We start from the raw sequence: 24,438 nt of genomic DNA on the forward strand, positions 1-24,438 counted from the left end.
AGTAATTTTTACCCCTCCGATATCCAACACTTTGCTTACTGTTACAGTCAGCGAAGTGGGAATAGTAATGTTTACCTCTCCGCTATCCAACACTTTCCCTACTGTTGCACTGACTGGAGTGGGAATAGTAATTTATACCCCTCCGCTATCCAACACTTTGCTTACTGTTACAGTCAGCGAAGTGGGAATAGTAATGTTTACCTCTCTGCTATCCAACACTTTCCCTATTGTTGCACTCATTGGAGTGGGAATAGTAATTTTTAGCCCTCCACTGTCCAACACTTTCTCTACTGTTGCAATCAGTGGAGTGGGAATAGTAATGTATACCCCTTGCAATCCAACACTTTCCCTACTGTTGCATTGACTGGGGTGGGAATAGTAATTCTTATGCCTCCACTATCCAACACTTTCCCTACTGTTGCACTGACTGCAGTGGGAATAGTAAAGTTTATCCCTCTCCGCCATTTAACACTTTCTCTACTGTTGCACTCACTGGAGTGGGAATAGTAATTTTTAACCCTATGCTATCCCACACTTTCCCTACTGTTGCATTGACTGGAGTGGAATATTTAAGTTTAAATATTTTTAAATAGTTTAATGTTTTTATTAATAATAGAATGTTTTTAAACATACATTTAGGGGTCGATTCCGATCCTGTAAAAAGGCTTTACAAATGGTTGTAAGGAGCGTTTTACCCGTACGACTCGTACCCGGTAAACTCTCCTTACAACCTAGGAAGCACGATTCGTACAGAAAGCCTTTTTCTATACGAATCGTACAAAAGACCATACAGGTAAAAAAAATACCAGCGATTCCGATCCGGAACTGCTTGTACGCGACCTCTGCACGTATGCAAGCAGCGTTTTCCGGCCCAGCAAGTACGATTCGTCCCGACGTCACCACGTACCACGCTTTCATTACAGGAGCTAAAAACTGCAGGGAAACCAGAACCCTATGCCACGGAGCCCCGATATGCGACGGACAGCCATGAACCCCGCCCTACGTGTCATCCCGGTACTCTTGGCCTATGACCTGTTGCACCGCACCCGACACACACGCCGCAGAAGGTGAGAACAACACCCAGGGGCCAGGGTGGGGGTGAGGGGCAGGAAACATACCCCATACCAAACACAAACCTATAATATGGAGGCCATACTTTACCACCTGGAACTGGTCACTAGGGGGGCGTGTCCAGCAACACCTATGTACCACAAAAACGGAAGTGGACGGGTACGGTGCGTACCACACGTACCCCTATGGCACCATGACAACAGTTGTACGGACCGTACCCATGCATGAATGCGTGGGTACGGTGCGTGCCACACGTACCCCTAGGGCTGGTACCCCTATGGCACCATGACAACAGTGGTACAGACCGTACCCACGCATGAATGCGTGGGTACGGTGCGTACCACACATACCCCTAGGGCACCATTGCAACAGTGGTACGGACCGTACCCACGCATGAATGCGTGGGTACGGTGCATACCACACGTACCCCTATGGCACCATGACAACAGTGGTACGGACCGTAGCCACGCATGAATGCGTGGGTACGGTGCGTACCACATGTACCCCCAGGGCACCATTGCAACAGTGGTACGGACCGTATCCACGCATGAATACGTGGGTACGGTGCGTACCACATGTACCCCTAGGGCACCATGACAACAGTGGTACGGACCGTACCCACGCATGAATGTGTGGGTACGGTGCGTACCACACGTACCCCTAGGACACCATTGCAACAGTGGTACGGACCATGCCCATGCATTCATGCGTGGGTACGGTGCGTACCACACGTACCCCTGGGGCACCATTGCAACAGTGGTATGGACCGTACCCACGCATGAATGCGTGGGTACGGTGCGTACCACACGTACCCCTAGGGCACCATTGCAACAGTGGTACTGACCGTACCCACGCATGAATGCGTGGGTACGGTGCATACCACACGTACCCCTATGGCACCATGACAACAGTGGTACGGACCGTACCCACGCATGAATACGTGGGTACGGTGCGTACCACACATACCCCTAGGGCACCATTGCAACAGTGGTACAGACCGTACCCACGCATGAATGCGTGGGTACGGTGCGTACCACACGTATACCTAGGGCACCATGACAACAGTGGTACGGTCCGTACCACACGTACCCCGTTACGGTAGCAGGAAATGTTGGATACGAGGCATACACACGCCATGAATGTGGGCATAGAGGACTGGCCCAGCATGTCACCTTCATATTGTTGTGTGTGTAGGTCCTGGCCAGCAGTGTGCAGCTCCAAGGGGGTGCGTGGGTGGGTGCAGAGGACTCCCAGCAGTGGACAGAGATATGGGCGTGGGTGCATATCACTACCAGCAGTGTCCAGACATATGAGGGGTGGGTGCAGAGGACTCCCAGCAGTGGACATACATATGAGGGATGGGTGCAGAGGACTCCCAGCAGTGGACAGACATAAGAGGGGTGGGTGCAGAGGACTCCCAGCAGTGTCCAGGCATATGAGGGGTGGGTGCAGAGGACTCCCATTAGTGTCCAGGCATATGAGGGGTGGGTGCAGAGGACTCCCAGCAGTGGACAGACATGTGAGGGTTGGGTGCAGAGAACTCCCAGCAGTGGACAGACATATGAGGGGTGGGTGCAGAGGACTCCCAGCAGTGTCCATTCATATGAGGGGTGGGTGCAGAGGACTCCCAGCAGTGTCCAGGCATATGAGGGGTGGGTGCAGAGGACCCCCAGCAGTGGACAGAGATATGGGGGTGGGTATATTTCACTACCAGCAGTGTCCAGACATATGAGGGGTGGGTGCAGAGGACTCCCAGCAGTAGACAGACATATGAGGGGTGGGTGCAGAGGACTCCCAGCAGTGGACAGACATATGAGGGGTGGGTGCAGAGGACTCCCAGCAGTGGACAGACATATGAGGGGTGGGTGCAGAGTACTCCCAGCAGTGGACAGACATATGAGGGGTGGGTGCAGAGGACTCCCAGCAGTGTCCAGGCATATGAGGGGTGGGTGCAGAGGACTCCCAGCTGTGTCCAGGCATATGAAGGGTGGGTGCAGAGGACTCCCAGCAGTGGACAGAGATATGGGGATGGGTGTAGAGGACTCCCAGCAGTGTCCAGACATATGAGGGGTGGGTGCAGAGGACTCCCAGCAGTGTCCAGGCATATGAGGGGTGGGTGCAGAGGACTCCCAGCAGTGTCCAGGCATATGAGGGGTGGGTGCAGAGGACTCCCAGCAGTGTCCATGCATATGAGGGGTGGGTGCAGAGGACTCCCAGCAGTGGACAAAGAAATGGGGATGGGTGCATATCACTACCAGCAGTGTCCAGGCATATGAGGGGTGGGTGCAGAGGACTCCCAGCAGTGTCCAGGCATATGAGGGGTGGGTGCAGAGGACTCCCAGCAGTGGACAGAGATATGAGGGGTGGGTGCATATCACTACCAGCAGTGTCCAGACATATGAGGGGTGGGTGCAGAGGACTCTCAGCAGTGGACAGACATATGAAGAGTGGGTGCAGAGGACTTCCAGCAGTGGACAGACATATGAGGGGTGGGTGCAGAGGACTCCCAGCAGTGTCCAGGTATATGAGGGGTGGGTGCAGAGGACTCCCAGAAGTGTCCATGCATATGTGGGGTGGGTGCAGAGGACTCCCAGCAGTGTCCATGCATATGAGGGGTGGGTGCAGAGGACTCCCAGCAGTGGACAGAGATATGGGTGTGGGTGCATATCACTGCCAGCAGTGTCCAGGCATATGAGGGGTGGGTGCAGAGGACTCCCAGCAGTGTCCAGGCATATGAGGGGTGGGTGCAGAGGACTCCCAGCAGTGGACAGAGACATGAGGGGTGGGTGCATATCATTACCAGCACTGTCCAGACATATGAGGGGTGGTTGCAGAGGACTCCCAGCAGTGGACAGACATATGAGGGGTGGGTGCAGAGGACTCACAGCAGTGTCCAGGTATATGAGGGGTGGGTGCAGAGGACTCCCAGCAGTGTCCATGCATATGTGGGGTGGGTGCAGAGGACTCCCAGCAGTGTCCATGCATATGAGGGGTGGGTGCAGAGGACTCCCAGCAGTGGACAGAGATATGGGTGTGGGTGCATATCACTACCAGCAGTGTCCAGGCATATGAGGGGTGGGTGCAGAGGACTCCCAGCAGTGTCCAGGCATATGAGGGGTGGGTGCAGAGGACTCCCAGCAGTGGACAGAGACATGAGGGGTGGGTGCATATCATTACCAGCAGTGTCCAGACATATGAGGGGTGGTTGCAGAGGACTCCCAGCAGTGGACAGACATATGAGGGGTGGGTGCAGAGGACTCCCAGCAGTGGACAGACATATGAGGGGTGGGTGCAGAGGACTCCCAGCAGTGTCCAGACATATGAGGGGTGGGTGCAGAGGACTCCCAGCAGTGGACAGACATATGAGGGGTGGGTGCATAGGACCCCCAGCAGTGCCCCACTCCCAGGAGGATGGATGTCTTTCACACACTAGATGACACCACGTGTGTGTGAGTACATACAACACATGCATACCCACCCATGGCGGATGCCGCACAATACACACCCTGATTTAATGCCAACACACTGTATAGTCATGGAAATGCATCCAAAAAAAAGTTAGCCAAAGGGAAGACACACTGTCACGCACATCACAGGAGTGATAGGAATGTCCAGGTGCTGGTCCAGCCACCCAGATGTTGTCTCTCATGGAAGGAATAGGCTTCACTGCGACTAGATACTATGGCCACAATTGTGAGTCAGATGCACAAATACCCTGCATTACACGTGCCATTTGTGTGTTAGGCTGTGATTACACACATGCATAGTGATGAAAAGGGGCAATTGGTCCCTGATACCATTCCTACATACCCAAAACACAAGTAAAGTGACTGGCAAGGATGGCACAGACGATTCAGCAGGAGACATCGGTGAGCAGGCATGGCCATTGTTGAAGGGATCCGTCAGCCAAAAAAGGATATGTTGACACAGGTCAGCACAACAATTGTGCAACTGTTTGCAGGGAACATGTCAGGTGCCACAGAGGAAGGAACACTCCTTGGGAGAATGTCTCCCAATCCAAAGGAACACACACCACCAAATCATCTTTTCACAGACATTGTGATGGCACACAGATACCATGGTCCACCTCATGACCATCATGCAAAAACATTTCTCAGAACCCTAACACATTACCAGAACACCAACTTCATGGGCCTCCTCACCAACATCAAGTACCTGAAATGCAAAAGTGTTGAAACTAAATGAAAATGCTTTATTCAGCACACAAAAAATATTATCTCAAAGAATACACTATTTACAAAGCCCAATGGGCAGTCCATTGTTCGAGTGCAAGGGTGGACGTAGGTGAGTGTGTCCACCCCTACCTTGCCTGCACAAAGTCACCTCAAGGGTTGTCGACCGGGGGGGGGGCATCATCACTGGGAGTACCAGGCACCGCAGGGACAGGAGTGGTTTGGGTAGGTGTGGTGGGTGCAGGGCTGGACGTAGCCACCACAGGGTGTGGGGCAGCCTCAAAGGTGGTGGTGAAAAGCTCGCTGCACACTGCTGCCAGGGCATCCAGAGGAACCCCTGCACCGGAAGAAACTGCAGGGTCAACGGAGGGGGGGGTGTCCGAGGGATTGGGTGCAGCGCTCTTGGGGGAGGGTGTGGACATGCGGGGGACTCAACTCCCCTGCCCGGGGACTTAATTGCCCACTTGCGGGGTGGTGTTACAGTGGGGCTGAGGGACAGACTAGCCATGAAGGTCTCTTTGTCTGACTGTTGGCAGGGGAGCTAAGGGGAGTGGATTTGGAGGAAGTGGGTCATGAGGACTGTGGACTCCGACTGTGGCTGCAAGTCTGCCGTTTGCACCCAGACCCTGTGGGTGTGCCTACATCCCCCTGAGTGTGCGTGACAGGAAGTGTGCGCTGTGCCTTACTTGGGGGTGTGCTGGATGTGTATGTTGTGGTGTGTGCCTGTGACTGTCTGTGTGTGCTTTGGACAGGTATGGGAGAGGGCAGTGTGGATGGGTCCGGGGTAGAGGGGGGGGAACGGAGCGCCGCAGGAAAGACACTGCTTCCGTCAGTGAAGAGTCCATGGACTGCAGAAACCTGCGTTGCTCATTCATCATTGATGAGATGCCCTCCACGAACGACACCAACTGTTTGAGCAGTCTAGTGTGTTCATGGAAGCCATGCAGCATCGATGCCTGACCAACCTGCAACTGGTGCAGTGTGTCCACAGACTCTTCACTGAGGGCAGCAGGGTTGACAGGGGCAGGGGCTGCGGTGCCTGGTCCGAAGGAAACACGGTGGCACCCTGCACGGACAGAAGGGACAGGAGCAACTGGGAGGGTGGAGATGGCAATGTAGGAGGCGGGTACAGATGGTGGAATGATGCCATATGTTGTTGCATCCTCCGCCTCCTCAAGGATGTCAGCCTGGGACCCGTCGGTGTCGTACATGCTTTCGCCTCTGGACAGGTCCTCTGACTGACTCCCCTCGCCCTCCGTGCCACTGGCTCCTGCTGACTCCACAGCACTGGTGGCACTGTTGCCGGTCCCTCCTCAAGGTCCATGCAGGTGTCTCCCTCGCTTGTGGATGATGATGCTGTGGGCAAGGAGAAGACACAAAAAAGCATCAGTCACCTGTATACATCTGACACATGAGCACAAGAACTATTGGTCACAGTGCATATCAGGCAATGCATCATGAGTAACAGCTACATTACTCCGCACATATGTAAGCCTTGTTCTGTCCAGTTGGTAGACCCACCATGCCACTTGTACACCATCAAAATAAATACACAAAAGGCCACAACTTGAATGAGAAATACACTGAGGAGCTAGTGTCTGTGAACCGGTGAGCACATCAGTACAATGAAGTCATGACACCTCTTGTTTACCCTGAAAGAAATAGTAGTGGTGCACTCAATGTAAACTAACACACCTCAATACTCAAGGTGTCACCACAGTCAGAGACCTGTAAGTCCTTTGGAACACCAAACGAACAAATGTTGGTACCTTGGGACTCACAATACTTTACACAATCTACATGTATTGAATGTGCCAATTGTCCATTTCGTGAAAAGAACACTCATGTGCCTGCATGCAATATGTGGCAGAAGGCAGTGCACACAAAAGTACATTGACACTGTCATTGAAGAAGCTGGCACCTTTTCTGAGGAGCCACTGTTATAAATTGATGGTGTTTTAGAAAGTACATATACATGGGCCCACGGAGGTCTTGATGTCTTGACACTCGTTAGTTTGTATCACCGCCAACTAAGGAGTCTCACAAAATCAAGACCACCGTGGAAACATGTATATTGAGAATCCGCAACACCATTTATTTAGAACAGTGACTTCTTTGAAAAGGTGCCAGCTAATTCAATGACAGTGTCAATGTATTTTGTGTGCACTGCCTTGTGCAACATATTGCATGCAGGCACATCAGTGTTCCTAACACAAATCATCACTTTTCAACATGTTAAACATGAACAACTGTTGACAAGTGCTGTGAGTGCCAAGGTACAATTTATGAAGAGTAAGGACTTAAATCATGTCAGTTGTCACATGGCCATCCGTCACCTGATTATACAGTTGGCTACACATATGACCTACTGCCTGTCATCTGGAGTGGCACACATGTCCACACCCAGGACAATGCATCAGCTAATGGGCCTGCAATTGGGTGGTAAAAAAGACCAGCTGTACTGTGGGGACACCCTCATGGCAAGCCAGAATGTACACATAGATGTCAGCACACAAAGTCAAAACTGCGTTGCATCAGAACCACACACGTGCAAAAAATGTCTGAGCAGGATTCTTGTTGGTAAAAAATGACACATGCTGCAAAGCACGTACATTAAGCGCTGGCCAGCATCACAGGTGCACAGCACAGTGTATTGTAGTCCAGGCAATTCTCACACACAAGTCAGACCTGGCAATGAAAAATCAGGGTTGCACATTGCCTCTCCCGCCCCCCCCCCCAATACCTGAGTCAATGTGATTGATACAGATCAAGAAGTGACACCTCTTATTCAGGGTTACAACAACTGTGCTTGAAAAATTGCTTCATGTACACCACATCACCTCGTAGGGCTGGCAACACATATTTGTGACAAACAACCATCAACAGATTGTTGTGAACAGCCACAAAGGCACTGCCCAGTGTGAGTATGCACAAGCAAAATGGTGTATCCCTGTCCAGTGGACACATGTAGCACACATTAACAAAATACAAACTAGTCCAGGGAACAATGCCACAGAGGCAGACCTATGCAGAACACACAGAGAATGTGCACAGTGTTGGATGACACACATGATTAGGAGGCCAGGGTGTCTCAGGGGACTGTAGTGGGCACACTGCTCCATGGTCCTGGAATGAGCTGACTGTACCATGTTCGTCCGTCATGGCACTATGCATATCTCATACTCATGCACATCATGTCTGAGGCCACAACATTGGTCATGCATGCTGCAAGGGTGTCCAGTTGAAAGCTCACACTCCTATGTTGAGAATCAGCATCAGTGACAACTATGGACCCCCAACATAGTGAACAGGTCATGGCACAGGCAAGGTACCGACACAAGTCACAGACCACCCTCCCACATGATGCAGAAAGCAATGTGCACTTAGATGTTCTGGCACCCTAGATGACCAGGTGCAAATGTGATTACACACACACCAGGGGACACATGTCAAGGAGAGGAATGGATGAAAAAGAGCCCCAGGTGACATTTGGGAACAGGAAATGCACTGCCCATATGAACTCCGTGAGTGTATTCATGCAAAATAGCACCTCCTACAGCTGGAAAGACATAACACGACAAAAAGCCATGTACCTACCCTCTCCTTGCGGCAGTCTCTCCTGTAACTGCCTATCAAGCTCAGGGAAGACCACCGCCAGGACACGTTTCATCAGGGTGGTGAGGTGTCGGGCGCCGTGTGCGCGAGGTGGCAATAGGTTGAGCTGGACCCGGGCAATCCGATGGGTCCAGCACCGGATGTCCTGCCACCTCTTGCGGACCTGGGCTAGATGGCGATCACGCTTCCCCCGCAGTCCTCACGGCCCGGACAACGCTGGTCCAGATCTCCCCCTTCTGGTAGGCAGTTACCTGTCAGGATGACAAAGTGAGACAACATCAATACACCTGCTCCATGTCCCAGAGACACACATTAGAACATCTTTGAAATGTTGAAAAGGGCATAGGATGCTGACATCAATAGCCTCATTCACAACATGAAATGGGCTTGTGTGCAAGCGCCAATGCAGTACATGCCATTGAACGTCTACAGGTGGCATGAGGGGTGCCACACACTCAATGCACATGCCACACACTGTGCAGCACATGCAACAGCAGGCTGATGGCCACGCACCCTCAGCAGACTAGACAGACACACCCAGCCACAGATCACTGGCCTGTCATTGACAACAGCGGATACAACCCTCACTCTGCACATGTGCCATTTGCCAGTGGGGAGTCACAGGTGTGGTGCTAGCTCTGCAAGTCAGACACGAAGCACGGCTCACTTTTCACATCAGATGGGTAGATCTGTAGCCTCAAACATGCAGCTATGGCGCAACACTTCACATAGACACTCAGACACATGACAAGGAACATTCACACACATCAATGTCCATGAGGTCATACACATCATTTGGACACTCTCACCACAGGTCCACTCAACTCATACACATCTGTGGGTACAGTCACCTGTCACACTGGGGGGACCACTGAATCACCTCAGGACAACAGGAACAAAAGCCCCCAATGTTTTCCCAGGCTGAATGTGTCATGCACTATGCAGTGAAAGTCACTGTAAGCACTATGCAAGTGAGGAGTTCACGCAGGAACTACATGATGCTCTGCATGAGAGCCTTAAACATGACCCCCCCCGGGACACACTCTAAACAACATTGCATGTCAGTCCCACCTGGACACAATATTGACAGTCACACAACAGATGCATAGGCAAAGGTAGTGGACTCAGCACTCACCTGCTCCCCTGGTCTCCCATACAAGCTGGTGTACTTTGGTAGGATGACATCCAGCAGGGCCTCATTCTCCTCCTGGGTGAATGGCTGGGCCCTCTTCACAGCACCAGACATGGTACACGGAAGCAGTGACAGCAGCAATCTTGTCGACAGGAAAGTTGTGCAGGCAAGTGCCCTCTCATGGGTCCTGGCTGCCTTAGATCTGTCTTGCTGAGGGGCATTCATTTTGAGGAGTACATAATGATTGGTCAGAATCATTTGCATCTTACGTTTACTCCAATCCCTTTAAACATACACCAGTGTCAGCATTTGCATCTTTCAAATTTTGAGCATCATGTCAAGTCAACAACCACTTTGGAACATTGTATTTTGTGGCCAACTGACTTTTCCAGGACACCTGATGGAAATATTTGAACTGAAAACTCGGTATCCATGACAACCAGCATGCATTTAGGGCCTAAAACGTGTCCCTTATGGGTCCCCTATGTAATTTTGAAATCCACACACAGGTACGGTGCATTTAACACGTACCCCTACGGCACCAGTTGCACAGTGCTTTTGACACGTACATGTAGGCACTAGTAGTACGCGTACGGGTAGACACTGGTAGTACGCGTATGGGTACGTGTACTACCAGTGCCTACACGTACGTGTAGGCACTAGTAGTATGCGTACAGGTACGTGTACAACTAGTGCCTACACGTACGTGTAGGCACTAGTAGTACGCGTACGGGTAGGCACTGGTAATACGCGTACGGGTACGTGTACTACCAGTGCCTACCCGTACGTGTACTAATAGTGCCTACACGTACATGTAGGCACTGGTAGTACGCGTACCCGTACGCGTACTACCAGTGCCTACACGTACGTGTAGGCACTAGTAGTACACGTACGGGTACGCATACAACTAGTGCCTACACGTACGTGTAAGCACTAGTAGTACGCGTACATGTAGGCACTGGTAGTACGCGTACCCGTACGTGTACAACTAGTGCCTACATGTACGTGTAGGCACTAGTGGTACGGGTACGAGTACTACTAGTGCCTACACGTATGTGTAGGCACTGGTAGTACGCGTACCCGTATGCATACTACCAGTGCCTACACGTACGTGTAGGCACTAGTAGTACGCGTACGTGTAGGCACTGGTAGTAAGCGTACCCGTACGTGTACAACTAGTGCCTACATGTACGTGTAGGCACTAGTGGTATGGGTACGAGTACTACTAGTGCCTACACGTATGTGTAGGCACTGGTAGTACGCATACCCGTATGCGTACTACCAGTGCCTACACGTACATGTAGGCACTAGTAGTACGCGTACGTGTAGGCACTGGTAGTACGCGTACCCGTACATGTACAACTAGTGCTGTAGGCACTAGTAGTACGCGTACGGGTACATGTAAAAAGTACGCGTATGGGTACATGTACAACTAGTGCCTATATGTACATGTAGGCACTAGTAGTACGCGTACGGGTAGGCTGTACGCATATGGGTACGTGTACAACTAGTCCCTACACGTACGTGTAGGCACTAGTAGTACGCGTACCTGTACGTGTACTACCAGTGCCTACACGTACGTGTAGGCACTAGTTGTACACAGACGGGTACGCGTACTACCAGTGCCTACACGTACACATACTAGTTGTACACGTACGGGTACACGTACTACCAGTGCCTACATGTACATGTAGGCACTAGTAGTACGCGTACCCGTACGCGTACTACCAGTGCCTACACGTACGTGTAGGCACTAGTTGTACACATACGGGTACGCGTACTACCAGTGCCTACACGTACGCGTACTACTAGTGCCTACACGTATGTGTAGGGACTAGTTGTATACGTACGGGTACGCGTACTACCAGTGCCTACACGTACGTGTAGGCACTAGTATTACGCGTATGGGTAGGCACTGGTAGTACACGTACGGGTACGCGTACTACTAGTGCCTACATGTACGTGTGGGCACTGTTAGTACACGTACAGGTAGGCATTTCACACACTTACAATGGTAATACAGGCGTACACATGCCAGGAATGGAGGGCTACGAGTCGCACACGAATGTCCATCATGTACTTGTCATTGCATACTGTCATGTGAAGGCCCTAGGTGTGTTAGCCAGTGATATTGCACAGGTCATCTCATCTAGTTGCACAATTGATGTGTGATGACCTGTGGACACATGTCATGTGGGATGGTGCAATATGTGGCACACATCACCTTGACATCTGCCACATGTGTGTCTGTAGTCCAACTGTGTCATGCACAGCAGCAGTGGGATGGCACAGTCATCAACACCCGCACCTGTCTCCTGATGGCAGGGACAGGGACACTCCATCAACTGACAGGTTACGATCAGCGTGCCCCTTTGTGACTATGTCAGGTGTGTATCATGTGTTCACATGACCTTGATGTCAGTGTTCCGTCAATTGCATCTGCTGTTGGTGCGTCCAACATGGGTCTGTGTGGATATGGGCATGGAACACATCTACTCACACCATGCCCCATGTGGATTCCCACAGCTGTTGTGTCAGTGTGCGTCAGACATCGTGCTTCCCAGGCATACATGTCTTCGTTGTCTCAATGGCTGTGTGTTTGTGTTGTCACGTGTTCCCCTTCATCGCAATGTGTTTGATATGTACATTTGCCTGTTGTCTGCTCGTGTCATCGATGTCCTCCTGCTATTCCTCATGAGTATTTCAACGTGTGCTGAATCAGCGTTCCATGCACGGACATGTGGAAATGTCAGTTTGGGTAAGGATTGCAGCAAGGCTATTTTGTGGTGGTATGGGTTGGGACTGTGTGGGCCTGCTTCTGTGCATGTTGTGGTACCATGCATACATGTATTCTCACCATGGACAAAATCACATGTAGCATCACTCCCATGGCATGATAGTCACCCTTCTTGACAGTCATCTGTAGTGGAGTGTGGCATCTGATGAAGGCATCAATGTGTGTAAAACTTGCCTCTGAAACATTGCGGATGCTACGGGTGGACATAGTGTGGGACCTCACAGCAACAGACTCTATGGGGAATTGCATCCTCTCCGTGTGCAGCAGGATATGTTTGGCTCATCCCCTTAATCTTGTGTGGCAGTTCATTGGGATTTACATCATCCGTGTTGTGAAGGTGGTGTCCAGCATATGTCCCACATGTTCTGTCAACTGACCTGTGAGTCTGTTCATATGGATGTATATCCCTTTGTGTGTGTATGTGCAATAAAGGTGTTCAGCACAATCCTAAGTGCCTCCTCTCTCTCACTGCAGCTGTCTTGCCAGTTTGCATGCATCATCTATGGCATAATTGTCACAGATTGAGCATCTGTGTTTATGTGTCCTTCGACAACATGCATGCAGTGCTTCATGGCTAATGATCTCTATTGTGCATGTAGTCCCTGGTTGTGTAGGTATTTCTGCAGGTTGCTCCACACAACGGGACGTGAATGCCTGATGATGTTGTGTCTCCTGTGCGCAGCTCCACATTATGTTGCCTGATCCTGTGGCCTTAATTGTGGTTGATTGTTCATAAATTTTCTCGTGGTGACCCATGAGTAGCCTGACACTCCTTCCTTTACATACACCTGTTGCACTGTGCCTTTCTGAACTCCTTGGGCCCGATTCACAGAACTAATTTAAGACAAAATCCTAAACTTACTACTTTTGGTATTCACAGAAGTTAGGATTTTTTCTTAAGTTTGTCTTAAGACAAACTTAAGACAGACTTAAGACAGTCTTAAGACAGACTTAAGACAGTCTTAAGACAGACTTCAGACAGTCTTAAGACAGACTTAAGACAAACTTAAGACATTCTTAAGACAGACTTAAGTTAGGATGTTGTCTTAAGTTTGTCTTAAGTCTGTCTTAAGTCTGTCTCAAGTCTGTCTTAAGTTTGTCTTAAGTCTGTCTTAAGGCTGTCTTAAGTCTGTTTTAAGACTGTCTTAAGTCTGTCTTAAGTTTGTCTTAAGACAAACTTAAGACAAAATCCTAACTTCTGTGAATACCAAAAGTAGTAAGTTTAGGATTTTGTCTTAAGTTAGTTCTGTGAATCGTCCCCCTTGTCTTTGTGTGCTACTTTTTGCGTAAATTCTCACCCCTTCCACCTGCTGCTGCCTCACCTGCGGCACCGTCCCACCTCGCCAAACAGACCTGGGACTCCCTCCCCGGGCACCTCAACATGACCCATGAGCTCTACACCTTCATGATACTCTTCAAAATTGATCTGTCTGAGCAGTATTGCAAGCCCCCCATCAGCAGCTTGAGGCCATCACGGGTGAGTATTGTGCTCCATGTCTGTATTTGGTGTTACATTGTGGACCATGTGTCTCCTCAACCAGACTCAGATCCCAGTGTATGGATGGCTGGAGTTAGTTCCGCACTCAGGCATACTTTGACATATCCCCACACGTATGTTGTGGACTCATGCTAAATGATGGAAACATAAAATTTGAAAAGTAGATTTTTTATTTTTGGCTCTGGAGCGTGATTTGTGCAAAGATAAAGGGGCAATGCAGGGACCATAGAATCCAAAGTTCAAAGGGGGAGATGAGATCCTTGGCATTTGAAGTAATCAGAGTCCAGCCCACAGTGTTTGTCATCATTGGTCAGACTGTGACCAGCAAGTCCATGTGGCAGATGATGTCAGTCAATGAGGTGATGCTGTCGCACATGAAGGCCAGGTGCCAGACCAGCTGACCTGGGAGATGTGGATGGGTGGCTGCCTCTCATGGTCTTTTCCGTGGACGACCCACCTTCCTCGCGGGACCCTCATATGCAGGCCTTGACAATGCATGGGACGCTCCGTCGGATGAATCCTCGTCCTCCTCCCTCCCTGTGGCTGGTGCTGGTCTTCGCCTGGTGGCACAGGGAGGGTTGCCCATGTTGTCGGCAATCCGACGGAGTGAATGGCTAATGTCCCTTTGCACCGCCAGGAGCTCAGCCTGTCTTGCCTCCATCCGTCCTTGGTGTTCCTGTTGACTGGTGTAGAGGTCGACCTGCTGGTTTTTCATATCTGTGAGGGTCACCGCTACCTGGCTCAACACCCTGGTGTCCCGCCGGTATGCGGCCATGATGTCCTGTATGTGTGACATACCAGTCCCTTCAGCTGGCTGGTCATGTTCTCACCTCCGCCGTCATCGCCGTCATCCACTCCCACCACCCCTGCCCACACAAGTCTGGGCTGCCGTTGTGGGCACATCGTGTCTACGGGACCCCTGAGGGATGGCAGTGGCGGGGTTGTCTCCCTCCTCCTGGGTGCCCGTTGCACCTTGTCCCTCCTGGTCAGACAGGCTCAGTTGTTCAGTGTGGGCAGGGCTTCGCGGGGTCTCCTGGGATGTGGCAGTCATGGGGGTGGTGGTTGGCACAGATGTCCCTGAACCAGGTGCTGCAGGGGCTTGGACACCACAGGGTCCAGGTTGGTCGGTGTCATCCGCGGAGTGTTGAGAGGCGTCGCTGCCGGTGGGGTCAGGTTCCTCACGAGCCTGTGACTGTGAATCTTCCCCCCCATTGTTGGGGGGATGTTCTTCACGTTGCCCTGTGTGTGAGTGACAGACAATGTTAATGCTGTTTCATGCTACATGCATGTTTCATACACATTCAAGTTGGCACTGTTCCTCCAGGTAGTTGTATGTGCCTAGCATTCTCCAGAATGTTCACTTGTGGATGGGTATATTGCGGGGGACAAATTTATATGTTCTCCTGAGTCTTTGACATGTCGAATTGCGGCTTGGGTGCTTCTTCGGCTATGTATTGGTCTTGTTGTGTTGCATGTCCATTGTGACAATGGGTGAATCCATTGCCTGTCCTGATGGTGTTTTCTTGTGTAAGGGGTGTGTGTGACAGGGCCTGCTGGTGGGTGTAGTGTGATTTGGCACTGGGGCTCCCAGGTGATGTAGCTGTCCCCCCATGCAGCATGCTGCCATGAAAGTGAGTGTGAGTTCCTGTCCTAGCTATCTGACCTTGTTGTCTTGGTGTTGGTGTTTGCACTGGTCACAGGAGGACCTTGTGCTGCCTACACCAGGGCCGAGTGTGCGCTATCTTGTCAGTACTTTCCCAATCTCTGTGCATTGCGCATGGTGCATGGGTATGTAGCTGGGCCATATGGGATGAGGGCAATTGTGTCTGATTAGGATTTCAAACAAGCGTTTTGTGGCACCCACCCTCCCTGCATACCGGACATCCATTCTTGGGTTGGTGCTTCGTGTAGCATGGGACATATCATGGCCTTGCTTTCTCAATGGGGCATACACATGTTATTGTCATTCACTTTGTTTTTGACTGTGGTTATGGCCGGTGATGGCTTGGGGGTAGTTGCGTGCATTTGGTGTAGTTGGGGTGTGGATGGCATTACCCCCCTGTTACGTAAGTTGTTGGTGTACTCACCAGGCTCTGGGAGTCCTTGGAGTCCATGTACTCCCACCTGCGGAAGCGTGCCCATCACCTTCTCCTCCCAGGGATGGTAATGTACTGGTCTGTGGGGCGCCCCACCTCTAGTGATGTTGCACTGGGCGTGCTCCTCTGTCATTTTCCTCTTGACAGCCCTCCGCAGATCATACCACCTGGTTTGGCAATCGTTCCTGGTCCTTCTGATGGGTGCAAAAGCATTCACCCTATCGACGATCCTCTGCCACAGGGTTGATTTTTCAGCTATGTTGGTCTGTCTGACCAATGTTCCAAACAGCTGTGGCCCGACTCTGATAACTTCATTGACAAGGATCTCCAGCTCCTCCCTTGTGAACTTAGGATTCTTGTCTGTGGGCATGGTGTGGGGTGAGGGTGTGGATGGTTGCAGGTGTGTGTGTGTGAATGTGACGGTGTGGGTCTGAATGTGAAGAGGGGGTATGTGTGAAGGAGGTTGTGTGAAGGTGTGTAAGTTAAGGTGGATGGGTGCAGTTGTTTGTGTGGTGTCTCTCAGCAGTGGGTCTGTTGCAAAGGCTCATGGTTTGTGTGTGTGGGCCCTTTTTATTGGTCAATTTGTGGGTGGGGCTCAGTTTGAATTTTTGGTGGGTGTGTTATAAAGGGTGGTTGTGAGTTTGCCCCTCTGTTTGCCTGTTTGGTTGTGTCCAGGTCAGTCCTTTCCATTTTTGGTGCAGTGTAGACGTGTTTTGTGGTGTTGTGCGAGTCGAATGGACACTCCTTGTGCTGTTTTACAGTGTCCGTGGTTCAGTACGGTACAGGGGTACGAGTCGTACAGGCACACCCCCCATGCATTGTGTATGTACGGTGCGTACCTCGCCATTGCTAGGTACGGTGCGTACACCGCCATCGCATATGTGCGGTGTGTACCCCGCCATTGCTGGGTACGGTGCGTACCCCGCCATCGCTTATGTGCGGTGCGTACCCGCCATTGCTAGGTACGGTGCGTACCCCGCCATCGCTTATGTACGGTGCGTACCGCGCCATCGCTTATGTATGGTGCGTACCCTGCCATTGCTAGGTACGGTGCGTACCCGCCATCGCTTATGTACGGTGCGTACCCCGCCATTGCTAGGTACAGTGCGTACCCCACCATCACTTATGTGCGGTGCGTACCCCACCACCGCTTATGTGCGGTGCGTACCCCGCCATTGTAGGGTACGGTGCGTACCCCGGCATCGCTTATGTACGGTGCGTACCCGGCCATTTCTAGGTACAGTGCGTACCCTGCCATCGCTTATGTGCAGTGCATACCCGCCATTGCTGGGTACGGTGCGTACCCCGCCATCGCTTATGTGCGGTGCGTACCCGCCATTGCTGGGTACGGTGCGTACACCGGCATCGCTTATGTGGAAGTCATTCCCCGTGTACGAGACGGACGTTTTCCTTACAAATCGTAATTCGGTAACCCGGTCCGGATCGTAATTGTACGTTCGGAATCTATTTTTACAAATTGTATTTAAAAGAGTCCGGATCCGTGTCGTACTACTTTTCCAGACTCGAATTCGTAAGGATGGGGCGGATTCATATGTATTTTTCACATACGAATCGTACTTCATAGGTCGGACGGGACTCGTACGATTCGTATGTAAAAATGTATAGATGCGAGTCGTACGGTGGAATAAAATACAGGATTGGAATCGGCCCCTTAAAGTTATTGGTACATGTATAAATATATGTGTATTTATTTGTTACATCTCTATATATTTTTAAAATTATAAAATAAATTCAAATTAATAGTTTATTGATTGTTTTACAGTAAAGATAGATAATTATTATATATGTGTGTTTAACTTTTTTAAGTTAAGTTCATTACTTAATATATTTAATATTTATTATTTTATTTTATAAATATAACAAAACTATATGTTTTACATCTATATTCATGTCATCAATATTTTATTTCGCTATTTTTGTACTTACCTTTATAAATATAGGATGTCGATATTTTTGCGATCTATATTTATGACTCGATATTGGTGTATAGGGATGTTTTGGGTGTTGATGTTTTGTCAGGGAACCTTGGGAAGATGTTTAACAAGAACACAGAATCTTTAACAACACTTAGCTCTTCTTCTGCAGGATCCTACCATTTTTTCAGGGGAAAGCAACTGCCCGCTGGCTGCAGACCTGTCGCTTGAATGCAAATTTACCTTGAAAAAACAAAAGAAAAGAGGCTTTTGACAAAAGAGGTACAGCTGGTTTCGTTAAACTCTTCGGGAACAGTTACAGAGTTGTGTCCGAGCACTGCCTCAAAGTTCAATCGATCTGAGTGCCATTATATACATTTCTTGGAGCATCATAAAACAATTCAGTGATCCTTTTCAGGAAGAGGATTGGGGGCCTAGTCCAGAGTCATAAATTACGCCTACCTGATAACAAATACAGGTGGGTCTCGACCTTGGGTGGACATAATGAGGGCCAGTGGGTAACTTGTCCAGTCATCCGGCATGGGGAGCATGTGATCACTGTGTGTGCTGTGTATGCTGGGTCCTGATTGGCTGAGTGTTCCTAACTTCGTGTGGATCTAACTTTATGGCCATCATGCTGGGGCCATGTTGTCATGACATTTCTACCATGTGTGCTCTTTAGAATGTTGCTGTGTGTGTGTGCAGGATTCTGTATATTTACTGGTGCTTATTCAGCTGCTAGGCAGCTTCCCTGGTCTCCACACTATGCCATTCAGCTTCATGTTCTAGTTAAAACCTAACTTACTTTATGTTCCTGCACCCTCATTTCATTGTCGACAGGGATAGGTATATGATACTTGTATTGTATTTCCTCGACATTCGAATTTAACAAGCCCACTGATTCCCAAGGTTTGTGATGAAAGATTAACTGATATTGAGTTGTGAGGACTTTTTTTAGGCCGACCTCTACCATACAGGGCAGCTCTCTGGTTGCAAAGACATACTGGGGAAATGATATACGAAAGAAGGACTTATCCAGTTCCATGAGGACATGAGGCTGTGAGGACATCACTGCGAGAGGTGAGAAGCAGAGAAGAGGACGGCCTGGGCAGAAGGGAGGCGAGAGACGTGTGAATGGAGAAAGCAATGAAAGCAGAGAATGGTGAAAGCGGAGAACGGTCAGAACCCCGTTAACTCTGCTACCGTACCCGTGCCCATGCTGGGTGGAGTCTATCTGTCATTGTTGTACTGCTGCCACTTTGCTTTGCCTCCCTTGTTTCCTGCTGTGAATCGCTGACAAAAAAATAAAAAAATGCTGACAAACATGGAGAGGTGAAGTGAGGGAGAAAGTGGCAGAAAGTGGTGTCATAAGTCTCCTGCCTTTACCCACAGTTCTCACCCTTGCTGCCGTAGTGTGTGTGTGAACAGTACAGCAGCAGCTTTGACTAGTGAGGCGAGCATGGTTGCCAGAAGTTGGCAACTGCAGAGTGTGTGCCTACGGCAAACCGCGGAGCCAGCCGTACTAGGCTCTGGTGCAGCCTGTGGTTCCTGCTGGTGGGCCCCACTCGCATCAACACTAGCATCAGGCACCAGGCTTGGTACCAAGCACAGCACCTGGCCCAGCACCATCACCAGGCAACAGAGGCAAAAGAGGGTGCAGGGATTACAAATTTTCATTGCAGGAATTTCCAGGATTTCCCGGATTGGGGGGACTTCTGGGATTGGGAGACCTACCACCTGCTTCCTCCTCAGCTTCATGTACAAAGGTAACTGAGAGCTGGGAGGTAAGGATTATTTGCTTATTACTCATTGCTCTACTATCATTATTATTACTCCTCTACTATTGCCCTTTCCTGCCCAAGCCCATACAACCCAAGCCCCTCTGTGGCCACCCCACCTTGGCTGGGGTCTTGGTGATTTCTTTCTAGCCCTCGTATATACCTCCCACAACTGAGATTTCCCAATACAATAAGTGCAAAAGTCGGGAAAGTGTTGGATATCGGAATATTAAAATGTACTATTCCAACTCCAGTGAGTGCAACAATAGGGAAAGTGCTGGTTAGTGGAGGGGTAAATATCACTATTCCTACTTGAGTGATAGCAACAGTAGGGAAAGTGTTGGACAGCGGAGGGGAGAAAATTACAATTCCCACCACAGTGAGTGCAAAAGTAGGGTAAGTGGTGGATAGCAGAGGAATTAAATTTACTATTCCAACTCCAGTGAGTGCAACAGTAGGGAAAATGTTGGAAAGCGGAGGGGTGAAAATTACTATTGCCACTCCAGTGAGTGCAAAAGTAGGGTGAGTGTTGGATAGCGAAGGAATTAAATTTACCATTCCAACTCCAGTGAGTGCTACAGTAAGGAAAATGTTGGATAGCCGAGGGGTAAAAATTAGTATTCCCACTCCAGTGAGTGCAAAAGTAGGGTAAGTGTTGGATAGCGGAGGGATTAAATTTACTATTCCAACTACAGTGAGTGCAACAGCAGGGAAAATGTTGGATAGTGAAGGGTAAAAATTACTATTCCCACTCGCAAGAGTAGGGAAAGTGTTGAATAGCGGAGGGGCAAAAAATATTCTTCCCACTCCAGTGAGTGCAATAGTAGGGAAAGTATTGGATAGCGGAATAAATTAATTTTCCAATCCAACTCCAGTTCAACCAATAGGGAAAGGGTTGGATTGGGGAGGGGTAAAAATTGTTACTTCCATTTCAGTGATAGCAACAGTAGGGAAAGTGTTTGATAGCAGAGCAGAAAAATTTACTATTCCCACTCCAAAGAGTCCAACAGTAGGGAAAGTGTTGGTTAGCGGAAGGGTAAAAAGTATTATACCCACTCCAGTGAGTGCAAAAGTAGGGTAAGTGTTGGATAGCGGAGCAATTAAATGTACTATTCCAACTCCAGTGAGTGCAACAGTAGGGAAAGTGTTGGATAGCGGAGGGGCAAAAATTACTTTTCCCACTCCAGTGAGTGCAATAGTAGGGAAAGTGCTGGATTGCAAAGCGGTAAAAACTTAGGGGCCTATTCTGTCCGCCACCGTAATGGAACACGGGACTGATGGCCAGAGGTACGGCGGTCCCTCAAGCCCAATTAGGATGCGCCCACCACACTGGCAGGCGCATCCTCGACTTTAACATTGCGGCAGGCAGTTCAGTGCATTGCCATGCACAACGAGACAGGCACCGCGCGGTGCCTGCCACCTTGTGCATGGCAATGATGGGGGGTACTATAGGTACCCCCAGTGCAGCTACCCACCCCCCACCCCCCCGGCGGTCCACAATGGTCCCCCACAGTGATTTCCCGCATGCCTTTCCATGGCGGAGTCTCCGCCATGGAAAGGCATTCCACCACAGGCATCATATTATGTATGGCGTTGCCTGCAAGGCACCGCCACCATATTGTGTGCCTTTTCCACCCGGGCGGCAATCCGACCGGTGGAAAAGCGGCGGTCGGTCTTTCCATCCGCCGCGGTGGCCCTCGCCATACTAATATGGCGGGGGTGACACAGGAACATTTGGCGGGCGGATCACCACCACCGGGCCGGCGATGGCCACCCCCGGCTCAGAGGTGGCTATCCGCCTGAGATCCTAATAGGCCCCTTAGTATTCCCACTTCAGGGAGTGCAACATTAGAGAAAGTGTTGGATAGCAGAGAAACAAAAACGACTAATAACACTGAAACATTAGAAAAAAATATATATATATTACAAAAGTAGAAAAATAGCAAAAATAAAAAATGTAAATTTAAATCTATTAAACGTATAAAAAGAACACATTTTATAATATTAATTACAGATAACACAAACCTACAAATAATATATACATTATATTAATAAATACATTTATAAACAATAATTAATTAAAAGTAGCAAATATTAACAAACAAAATATGGATTTTAAACATCATTGTATTGATATTATTTCACACCCTATAACACCAAACCAATAACAAAACTCTTTAACATTTTTAATTACATTTATTTCCATAATTAACAAAATTAATAATACATTTAAAAACATCATATTAATAAAAACATAAAAATAAACAATAATTGAATACACAAGCTCTAACACTCTAATGTCCACAACACACACCTAAATTAAACTATTAAATGATAAAACACAATTATATATTATTTAAAAATATATATATATATTACTATTAACAGCTAATAATTAAATAACATGTTATTTAATACCCACCCTTTACCCCTTTAAAAGTAAAAACAAAACACAAAAAATAAACAGGTATCGCACCGAAGATTTAGAATTCATTACCACCAGATGTTTGCAAGATCCCTAACTCCTCCTCCTTCAAAAAAGAGGTGAAAATGCTTCTAATGAGCAAACTCAAATCCTAAGACTTTATGTCTCATTTTACTGGTTCTCAACATATGTTATCTTACCTACCACACTCGACCAATTAAATGGATGTATGTAAAATTCCCTTCTATCTTGTGATGTAGCTGAATGATGTTATGTAAAGCGCTCTAAGACCCTGTTAGGTCATGTTCGCGCTATATGAAACTTTATAAATAAATATAATTAATTACACAATTACCAAAATTAATGACAAATTAATTGATTAAAAGTAATTAACAACCAATTATTAATTCATTCAATAAAAATAAATTCCTTCCCACCATTTATACCTATAAACATCACAACACATACCTAAAATTGATTACACAATTACTATCGATAGTTACCTATTAATTAATTAAAATTAATTAACAATCAATTAATAATTAACTATTAATAAATTATTTTACACATTCAACACTACAACATCTCAACTAAACAAATATTAATAAATAAAAAATAATCAATTAATAAATATCATTAAATTACTTCCCACCCTATTCCCCAATAAACCCACAACCCGCTACGGAACTAAAAATGCAAAAAATAATAATAATAAATTTAATATAATTAAATTACTTACCACCCTATTCCCCTACAAACTTACAACCTGCTACAATGCTAAAAGTGCAAAATTCCAATAAAAAAAATATTAATAACTACAAAAAATGTAACACATATATTAAAAATACAAACAAAAATTATACAAAAAATACATCACATACATATAAAATATATACTAAAATACATAACAATTATAAAAAAACTATATTTTTAGCAACTGTGTTTGCAAACGATATTTGACACTTCAATATTATTAAAAACAATATTTCTTAAGTCGATATTCTTGCCCATGATATTCTTGCTGTCGATATTCCTGTCCCACGATATTAATGACTTGATATTTGTGCAACTCGAAATTTTGTACTCGATATTCTGTCTCTACCAGATTACAGAATTTGCTATGGACATATACCAGAGATGATGAAGTACTACAACAGGACCATCTATGGGCGATAACTCAACAATCATTACCCCTGGTAAAAAGTACCTTAGGAGGAGTAGTTGGAATAAATCTTTTCAAAGATCTAGAATTGATGTGAATGAGAATTTTAATTGGGAGGTTCCCACAAGGTGTGCCGCCAGCATTGACATACCACGCACACGGCCACAAACAACGAATCGACTACACAATAGTATCTTTTAATTTATTCCATAAGACATCATCCTTCCATATTGAGAAAACAAATAGTAGTGATCACAACCAACAAATATTGGACTTGCATCTCCAATGTACAAGACATAAAAAATGTACAACCCTACATGAAAAAGACGGGAACAGTTACTATAGGAGGCTGTACTAGAAAGAGGAGTCCAAAGTATATACCAGTGTATTTGCCCTCAAACTAGTTAAGGAAAACTTGGAAGGGGAATCTCTCACTGTACTTGAAAGTTGGGCGCTTTTTATAAAAACATTAGTAGCCAACTATGCATCAAAACCTTATTACAAACAACAATCTAGTAATCAAATTGAAGTGAGACATAAAATCAAGCTATCATACACAACTCGCATTCTAAAAAGAACCTGCAACAGACTATAGCCACATGTTCCAAATTAAAAAGTATTAATTATGACCTCAAAGGCTAATTTGGGGAACAAAACTCAATCAAAACAAACACTCTGGGCTAAAGCACTATACACAAGTAAAAAGAACAAGTCAAGAGATTTCTGGAAATTGATAA

The sequence above is a fragment of the Triturus cristatus genome, chromosome 4_2, assembly GCF_964204655.1.
Source record: "Triturus cristatus chromosome 4_2, aTriCri1.1, whole genome shotgun sequence".
NCBI classification, from domain to species: Eukaryota; Metazoa; Chordata; class Amphibia; order Caudata; family Salamandridae; genus Triturus; species Triturus cristatus.